This window comes from Plecotus auritus (genome assembly GCF_963455305.1).
Source record: "Plecotus auritus genome assembly, chromosome: 6".
Lineage (NCBI taxonomy): Eukaryota > Metazoa > Chordata > Mammalia > Chiroptera > Vespertilionidae > Plecotus > Plecotus auritus.
The window spans coordinates 88640811-88651057 of record NC_137773.1 but is presented as its reverse complement, the minus strand read 5'-3'; positions in this window follow the sequence as shown (position 1 = coordinate 88651057).

Below are 10247 nucleotides of genomic sequence, written 5' to 3'. Positions count from 1 at the left end.
TGAGTCGGACATGGGCGGGAACCCCCAGAGACCCAATGGGAGCAAAGTGGGCTGCTCCTCCCTTCTCAGCCCAGCCTCCATTGTGGGGCCAGGGACAGTGATGTGTTCATTTCCCACTCACAGGGTGGAGCAGCCATAGGCATTTAGCCATCTGGCCCCAGGATCCACCATAATAGAACCTTCTGAGAAATGCCCAGCTCAGACCCTTTCACTCTTTAAAAAAATAAAAATAATAAAAAGTATATTTATTTATTTTTTAAACTTTTTAAAAAATATATTTCTTTATTGATTTCAGAGAGGAAGGGAGAAGGAGAGAGAGATAGAAACATCAATGATGAGGGAGAATCATTGATTGGCTGCGTCCTGCACACACCCTACTAGGGATCGAGCCTGCAACCCAAGCATGTGCCCTTGGCCAGAATCGAACCTGGGACCCTTCAGTCCGCAGGCCGACGCTCTATCCACTGAGCCAAGCCGGCTCGGGCTATATGTATATATTTATTGATTTCAGAGAGGAAGGGAGAGGGAGATAGAAACATCAACGACGAGAGAGAATCATTGATTGGTCACCAGCCTGCAACCCAGGCATGTGCCCTTGACCGGAATCGAACCCAGAACCTTTCAGTTCGCAGGCCGATGCTCTATCCACTAAGCCAAACCAGCTAGGGATAAATCTATATTTTTATTGATTTCAGAGAGGAAGGGAGAGGGAGAGAGGGATAGAAACATCAATGATGAGAGAGAATCATTGATAGGCTGCGTCCTGCAAGTCCCCCACTGGGGATTGAGCCCAAAACCTGGGCATGTGCCCCGACAGGGAATCAAACCCTGACCTCCTGGTTCATAGACTGACACTCAACCACTGAGCCATCAAGACCAGGCTAATTTAAAAATATATATATCTTTTTATTGATTTCAGAGTAAGAGGAAGGGAGAGAGAGAGAGAGAGAGAGAGAGAGAGAGAGAGAGAGAGAAATCTCAATGAGAGAAACCATCCATCTGCTGCCTCGTATATGCCCCTACCAGGGCATGTGCCCAACTGGAATTGAACCAGTGACCTCTTGGAGCATTGGACCACCCTCACTCCATGGAGCCACGCCTTTTGCTCCTTTTTTTGTTGTTGTTCGTCTCCTTGTTTGTTTTTATTTTTTTAAATAAATATTTATTGTTCAGATTATTACAGTTGTTCCTCTTTTCCCCCCCATAGCTCCCCTCCACCCGGTTCCCACTCCACCCTCTGGCCTTACCCCCCACCCCCACTGTCCTCATCCACAGGTGTACAATTTTTGTCCAGTCTCTTCCCGCACCCCCCATACCCTTTCCCCCTGAGAATTATCAGTCCACTCCCTTTCTATGCCCCTGATTCTATTATATTCACCAGTTTATTCTGTTCATCAGACTTTTTATTCACTTGATTTTTAGATTCACTTGTCGATACATATGTATTTGTTGTTCAGAATTTTTATCTTTACCCTTTTCTTCTTCTTCCTCTTCTTTAAGAATACCTTTCAGCATTTTATATAATACTAGTTTGTCGGTGATTAACTCCTTTAGCTTTTTCTTATCTGTGAAGCTCTTTATCTGATCTTCAATTTTGAATGATAGCTTTGCTGGGTAGAGTAATCTTGGTTGTAGGTTCTTGCTATTCATCACTTTGAATATATCTTGCCACTCCCATCTGGCCTGCATAGTTTCTGTTGCGAAATCAGCTGACAATCATATGGGTACTTACTCCCTTGTAGGTAACTAACTGTTTTTCTCTTGCTGCTTTTAATATTCTCTCTTTGTCTTTTGCTCTTGGCATTTTAATTATAATGTGTCTTGGTGTGGTCCTCTTTGGATTTCTTTTGTTTGGGGTTCTGTGTGCTTCCTGGACTTATAAGTCTATTTCTTTCACCAGGTGGGGGAAGTTTTCTGTCATTATTTCTTCAAATAGGTTTTCAGTATCTTGCTCTCTCTCTTCTTCTGGCACCCCCCATAATTCAGATGTTGGTACGCTTGAAATAGTCCCAGAGGCTCCTTACACTATCTTCATATTTTTGGATTCTTTTTTCTTTTTGCTTTTCAGGTTGGGTGTTTTTTGCTTCTTTGTATTTCAAATCTTTGACTTGATTCTTGTGATACTCTAGTCTGCTGTTGGATCTCCGTATAGTATTCTTTATTTCAGTCAGTGTATGCTTAATTTCTAGTTGGTCCTTTTTCATATCCTTGAGGGCCTCACTAAATTTATCGGCGGTTTCTAGAAAATTCTTGAAAAACCTTATAACCGTGGTTTTGAACTCTATATCCAGTCATTTGCTTTCCTCCATTTCTTTCATTTGTGACCTGTTTCTTTGTCTCCACATTTTGGCTAGTTCCCTGTGTTGATAGAGTGGCTTTGTGTGCTAGGTGTCTTATAGGGCCCAATGGCTCAGCCTCCCCAGTTACCTGAGGTGGACACTCTTGGTGCACCCCTTTGTGGGCTGTGTGCACAGTCTTGTTGTAGTTAAGCCTTGATTGTTGTTGGTATCACTGGGAGAAATTGACCTCCAGGCCAACTGGCTGTGAGGATCAGCTGTGTCTATGCTGGGAGAACTTCTATGCTGGAGACACCCTTATGAGGCAAGACTTGCTTCAGTGGGGCTTTGGTGCTCACTGAGTCTGCCCCCTGAGTGTGTCCCTTATGGATCTGAGGAGTTGTAATCTGCATGGTCCCACTCTGACCCCTGGGTACACTGGCTCTTGGATCTCCAAGGAGGTGCTAATTTAACCTCTGCCTGAGGCCACCCAGCAGGAGCTACAGAGAGATCTGCAGATTCCTCTTCTTTGTTTGGGGTTTGGAGGTGCCCAGATGAGGCCCAGCTGTGAAGCAATTCAAGCTGCTGTGGGGCCTTGGGCCTTCTTTGGGATGTTCTGGGTATCTCTGACTCAGCTGCAGTTTGATAGGTAAGTTTAGATTTCAAAGGACCAGGCCATTCATATGCAAAAACCTCTGTGCACAGCTTGGGTGGGGCGGGGTCTCAGGGTGGAGCAAACAGCAATGGCTGACAGTCCGCCCTCCCCTAAGAGGCCCCTGGGTCTCAGTGTCCCTTGGTAATCACTGCAAGCACCTCTGAGAGAAAGCCGCCCTCGAGTTCTGCCCGCTGCCAGACAGTCCAGTTTTTCCCCATATGAGTCAGGATCCCCAGAGTCTCGCCCGGAACTGGAGTTCAGAGCAGTTGGGAGCTTGTGTCTCCCTTCTATTGAAAAAGACAGCCGTGTACTCAGTTGCCAGCCCTCTCCGCGCACTCACCTCCGTACCCCTGCACTTTACTTCCGCAGCTCCTCTGAGTCTCAGTGTGCTCTTCTCTTTCCTTCTAGTTGTAGAATTTCCACTCAGCCAGCCTTCCTGTGGTTCTGGATGATGTCCGTTTTGTCTTTTAGTTGTAGTTTTGAAGTGGTTGTGCGAGGCAGCAAGTTCAGGTGTTTACCTATGCCGCCATCTTGGTTTCTCCACACCTTTTGCTCTTGATCTTTCTGCACCCAGCATCTTTCTCCTTCTTTGCAGGAGAAAGTTATGCTTGGTAAACTGTGACCATTGTCCTTTGTCCCTAAATCATGCCAAGCTCTTCTGGGCTCCATTTCCAAAGGCAAATTATACACATTAAACCAGGGACAAAAACACATCATGCTTGAAGCATTTCTGGAAGAAAGCTTTCTCTGTTGGGAAATAATTCTCCCTGGCTGTTTAAAGAGCCCACTAAGGATGAAGAGCTTGCTTTGTGGTGTCTGCCTCTCAGAAGCAGGCGGGGTTGCAGATAAGGTTGTCTGGTTTTTCCTTCTTCTGGGAACTCAATGCCGATAGCTTGGGGAGTCTTGCCTCTTGGAGGGCCATAGATCTCCCCAAACAATGATAATATACATTTATCCAACAAAGATTCATTAAATATCTACCAGGAGCCCAGCCCTACTTAGCATGCTGGGGACACAGCAGTGACCACAACAGACAAAATCTCTACTGGGCCTCAGGGGTGCCTTCTTCTTAAACCTCCTCGCCTTCTGTGCATTAGATTCAATGTGTGCTGACTTCCCAGACCGTCTTTGTAGAGCACCAGAAACCCAAGTGTGTCAGAAACAAGGGGGGCAGGTAGCATCCAGCTATTTATTCCTCAGGCATTTATTGAGCACTTACTATGTGCCAGACGCTGTTTTACGTGCTCTGTGTACATTCACATAAGTCTCACAGCCATGCTGAAGTAAGAATGAGCACCATGGTAAAGACGAGGAAACGGAGGCCCCAGGAGGGTGAGCCACTTGCCCTGTGGCATGCGGATGAGCTAAGAGGATGGGAAAGGCACTTAAATCTATGGTAAACAATCTCTTAGGAAGCAAGGAATCAACAGAAGCAAATTAAGGCCTGGATTGGTGAAGCAGGTGACATCTGATTCAGGAGGTTCTAGAACTTTGGTGTTCATTTGGGGCGGCATGCTCCACTGCTGTCCCAGGCTCTCAGGGAATCTTCACCAGTTCTGTTCAGCTCTCCCTTGGCTGGGATGAGCCCTCTCCTTACCACCTCTGACCCGCATCAGGTGTCTGTGTCCCCCCTCCTCTGTCCTGGGGCCTCCCAGGTCCAGGACAGGGTGTTGTCTAAAGGCAGGTGGCACAGAGGCGCTAGCCTCAGTCCCTTCCACTTCCTCTCCCACTGAGCTCCCTCCAGCAGTGGCTCTGTCTTCCGAGTGGGAATCCTTGCCAGGTGGGCACATCCGAGCCTGTTTTGAAGCATGCTCAGGCCTGTGGCTCCTTGAACTTCTGTTTGACTTGGGGGTGGTCCCAGTCAAGGGAAAAGCTGCCCTTGGGTGCCGATGAACAACAGAGGAAACACTGAAAGCAAACAGGGTGGTGGTGGGGAGGGTGCCTGTTGGGATAGGACCTTGCCATCCAATGAACAAATGGATGGAGACAAAAGCAGGTGTTGGGTGAGTGAGCGGTAGCAGACACTCACGTCTCATGCAACTGTTCCCTCTTACCCCATCCCACTCCAGATCCCCCCAAAGAAGAATGATAAGCTTTTGCTCAATTACTGTGTATGAGGCACCTATTGTGTACCAGGCCTTGTTGTAGGCGTTGGGGACAAAGCAGTGAACAAGACAAAACCCTTGTCCTTTTGGAGTGGATAGTTACTGTAGACACATTCCCCAGGACTGTCTCTCTCTTTCTCACTCTCTCTCTCTTTTTAAAATATATTTTATTGATTTTTTACAGAGAGGAAGGGAGAGGGATAGAGAGCTAGAAACATCGATGAGAGAGGAACATCGATCAGCTGCCTCCTGCACACCTCCTACTGGGGATGTACCCGCAACCAAGGTACATGCCCTTGACCAGAATCGAACCTGGGACCCTTGAGTCTGCAGGCCGACACTCTATCCACTGAGCCAAACTGGCTAGGGCTGTCTCTCTCTTTTTTAAAAAATATATTTTTGTTGATTTCAGAGAGGAAAGGAGAAAAAGAGTGTGAGATAGAAGCATCAACGATGATCAGAGACTGAAACAGGGGCATGTGCCCTGACCGGGAATGGAACCGTGACCTCCTGGGTCATAGGTCAACGCTCAACCACAGACCAAGCCTGTCAGCCGGCCCAGGACTGTCTCTTTTAATCCTCTCAGCAATTTAACCTACGGCCCCATTTTGCTGATGAAAAAACCCAGGCACTGGAAGGTGAAGTGCCCTGCCCCAAATTTTGCAGCCAGAAAACTGAGGCACAGGGAGGTTGAGTGACTTTCCCAGGGTTACGCAGCAGCTAAGTGATGGAGCTGAGCTCCCGAACCGGGCTTAGGAGGGAGCAGGAGGAGGGTCAGAGGTGGGGAGAGTAGCTGTGGGCTTCACCCTGCCCCCTCCAGCCGGTAATGGTCAAGTTCAGTCTCTCGCTTGGCCACGAGAGGGCGCCAGCTAGCCTCCGGTCAGACGCCGAGTAGGTACCCGGGCCCCTCCCGCGGGAATGCGGGCGGTGGCGGGCGGGGAAGTTGGCTGCCCGCCCAGAGCAGCTGCTGCCGCTCAAATTCCTCCGGCCTTCCTCTCCCTGGAACCCCGGGTTTGCAGCGAAGAGGCGGGAGGAGCGGCCCTGCAGGGATGTGTGGTCTCTGTTTTCGCCTCCATCTCCTCCTCCAGGGCTTCCAGCCGAGGCTTCCCGGGAAAGGCCGGGCTGGACCCAGTAGGCAAGGAATAATACCCATATGAACATCACAACGAAGGGCTGTCATTTCTGAAACAGCAACTAAGTTCTGGCACTCAGTAGGGACTTTCTCTCTCCAGCCACGCCTCTGCTTTACAGATGAGGAAAGTGCTTTGCTGGCTCAAGTAGGAGGTGTAAAGAGCTCTTAGCTTGGACCGTGCAGCCAGGAGGTGCCCAGCTGAGTTACTTCTAGTCCCAATCAGGCTCCTCTTGTTGCATTGTACCCTGAATCTCACAAAGGACGCCTCAAAAAGTCGAATATTGAGTCATTTATTAAAGGCCGGCAGCATACGAGGGGCAAAAGCTCCAGATCTCGCAGGCCCGAGAAGCTCGCCACATCTGGCTTATATGCAGAATATCACAAAGGTATCGATTACATCTTTGGGTTTGGAATGAGGAACCTGGTTTGCACAAAGCAGTTACAGAAGCAAAATTGAGCAAGTTATCTATAGTTTTGGGTCTACGGATCACTGAATCAACAGAAACACATTATCTGGGGCCACCAAGGCAATTTAGAATACTTGTGCTGTCCAGATTCTGGTACCACTGAGTCAACTGGAATGCATTATCTGTAGCTACTGAGGCAATTTAGGGTAATTGAGCTGTCCTGGTCCCCAGAAGAATGTGCTTCGATAACCAGTGAGATCACAATCAATGGGATATTCAAACCACCATCCATGGAGTATTCAATCGATTGGGATAGCATACGTAAGTTCAGAAAATAAAAATAACTTTTCTATTGTTTTAGCAAGCAAATAAGTACAGAAGCCAAACAGCAGGGTTAAAATATTAAACAGCAGTTTTTACCCTAGCATGGTTGCTACCATGCTTCATTCCGTCATTTCTTGGTTCTGACCACTCACTCCACTGTTTCCCCCCAGGCTTCAGGAGCTGGCCTTGCTCCCTGGCCCCTAAGGGCATTGCCTGCCCCCCCCCCCCCTTGGTCCAGGGAGGTCTTGACTGCCAGTGAGAATTTTCACAAGAAGCTTGTTGCTAAGCTGGGAGCGTGGGGGTGGGGGGATAGGTCAGTGTCACCTTCAGGGTTGATTACTGTGTCTGAAAAAGGTCCGAGAAATGACGATATCTGCCCCCACAGAGCTCACAGCCCCATCAAGGAGGACGACCCATAAATAAGCAGCTGTGAGGGCCAGAGGAGCCTCCGACCCAACTAGCCTGGGAGTCCAGGAAGGCTTCCTGAAGGAGGCGGTCTTTAGGCTGAGACCTGGAAGCCTTAGTGGAAGAGTAATCAGGTGAAGGGTTAGGGTGGGAGAAAGAAGGCAGCTTTGTTTAAGGGGAGGGAACAGCCTGTGCAAAGACCTGGAAGAAAGATGGAGCATGGTGGTTTGCGGAGCAGAGAAAAATCTTTAAATCCTTCTTATAAGGTCAAAGAGATCCTCTCTCTCTCTCTCTCTCTCTCTCTCTCTCTCTCTCTCTCTCTCTCTGTTAATCCTCACCTGAGATATTTTCCCATTGATTTCTAAAAAATATATTTTTATTGATTTCAGAGAGGAAGGGAGATTTTAGAAAGAGAGAGAGAAACATCAATGATGAGAGAATCATTGCTCAGCTGCCTCCTGCACGCCCCCTGCTGGGGATTAAGCCTGCAACCCCGGCATGTGCCCTTGACCTGGAATCAAACCTGGGACCCTTTGGTCTGCAGGCCAATGCTCCATCCACTGAGCCAAACTGGCTAGGGCTCCATTGATTTTTAGAGAGAGTGGAAGGGAGGGATGGAAGGAGGGAGGGAGAAAGAAAAAAAGAGAGAGAGAGAAACAGAAATGTGAGAAAGACATATTGATTTGTTCCCTCCTGCATGCATGCCTTGATCAGGGTTGGGGATCGAACCTGCAACCCAGGTACTGCCTTAACCAGGAATCAAACCTGAGACCCTTCAGTGCGCGGGGCAAGGTGCTAACCACTGAGCAACAATGGCCAGGGCTAGGAGAGTCTCATTTTAATGTGTTAATTTATCCACCTATTCACTCATTTATCAGATATTTGGGTATCTATCATGTAATAGGTCCTGGGGATAGGGCTGAGCAAACAGACAATAATCTCCTCTCTATGAAGCTGACATTCTAAGTGGGTAGAGATGGGCAAGAAACAAATTGTGACTATAGTTGTAGCATATATGTCCGTGATGAGAAATAAAGTGGCTTAAGGGGATGAAGTGACAGGGTACTACCTGTGGGGATCAGGGGGACCTCTCTGAGTTGGTGACCTTGGAGCACCATAAGGAGGCGAAGGAGGAAACCATGTGGCCATCTGAGGAAAGCACTCTAGGCAGAAGGAACAGCAAGTGCAAAGGCCCTGAGGTGGGAGTGTGCACAGCATGTTTAAGGAACAGCAAGGAGGTCGGTGTTCCTGGAATGAAGTGGGTGAAGGGGAGAGAGCAGGAGATGATTTGAGACACGTATTCAGGGATGAGATCATGTAGGAGACCTGACAGTTGGTGATTTGAATCTAAGTAAGAGGGGAAACCATCGAAGAGTTTTGAAAAGAGGGATGACATTATTTTTCTGTTTTAATAGAATCATTTTGGGTATGTCCTTTGTTACTATGATTTGAAATCCAAAATTCATCAGTACAGGACTGATTGCAGAAATTATTGTTCATGGATATATATATATTGGTTTCAGAGAGGAAGGGAGAGGGAGGGAGAGATAGAATCATTAATGATGAGAGAGAATTATTGATGGGCTGCCTCCTACATGCCCCCTACTGGGGATCAAATCCACAACCCAGGCATGTGCCCTGACTGGGAATTGAACCATGACCTCCTGGTTTATAGGTCAATGCTCAACCACTGAGCCACACCAGGAGGGCCATGGATATATTTTCCATTGATTTTTAGAGAGAGTGGAAGGTAGGGAGGGGGAGAGAGAAGAGAGAGAAAGAGAGAGAAGGGGGGGAGAGAGAAACATCAATTGGTTGTGGAACCTTTGGTGCTCAGGCCAACGCTCTAACCTCTGAGCCACACAGGCCAGGGCAGAATTGTTTTTAAAAATCCTTTAATTATGTAAACCCTCCGCCAAAAAAAAACCCAACCCCACCATTGTGAACATTTTACTTATTCAAAAGATCTTTTTAAGGCTCCCCTGGGCTGCTATGTGGAGAATGGATTGTAGGGGGTGAATGCAGAAGGCGGGAGGGGAAGAGGGCTGGTGCAATACTCCAAGGAGAAATGATGGTGGCTGGACTAGTGTGGAGGCCAAGAAGGTGTGCGAAGTGGTTGGTTCTGAATGCATTTTGCGGGTCACGTGAACAAGATCTCCTGATATATTGGCTGTGAGGTGTGACAGAGAGGAACTAGAGATGACTCCAGGATTTTTGGCCGGAGCCACTGGAGAAACAAACTTGTCTTTGTTACGATGGGGAAGACAGGGGGATCAGGTCTGAGTGTTGAAATAAAGAGGCAAGGCCAAAACCGGTTTGGCTCAGTGGATAGAGCGTCGGCCTGCGGACTGAAAGGTCCCAGGTTCGATTCCGGTCAAGGGCACGTAACTTGGTTGCGGGCACATCCCCAGTGGGATGTGTGCAGGAGACAGCTGATCGATGTTTCTCTCTCATCGATGTTTCTAACTCTCTATCCCTCTTCCTTCCTCTCTGTAAAATATCAATAAAAAATATATTAAAAAAAAATAAAGAGGCAAGGCTTGGCATGTCTTGAACACTCTTTGAACTGCCAATCTCTGTCGACTGTGTGGTAAACAATAAAATAGCAATAGCATCCAGCTAGAGTTAATAACAGTTGTCTCCCCCACCTCCCCCCCGACACTTATTTTTATAGTTGCCATCTGGATTGGTGATGTATCTTCCTTAAATTCATCCGAAACTGCCTCAGGGTGATTTAAGCTGCAAAGGAATTTATTGGCTGGATACTGGGGGCTCATGCAATCACCAGCCTTGGGAGATACAAAGGAACAAAGTGACCCTGGCTGGGTGGCTCAGTTGGTTGGAGCGTCATCCTGTACACCAAAAGGTTGCAGGTTCAATTCCCGGTCAGAGCACATAGCTAGGTTATGGGTTTGATCCACGGCATGTACGGGAGGCAATCGA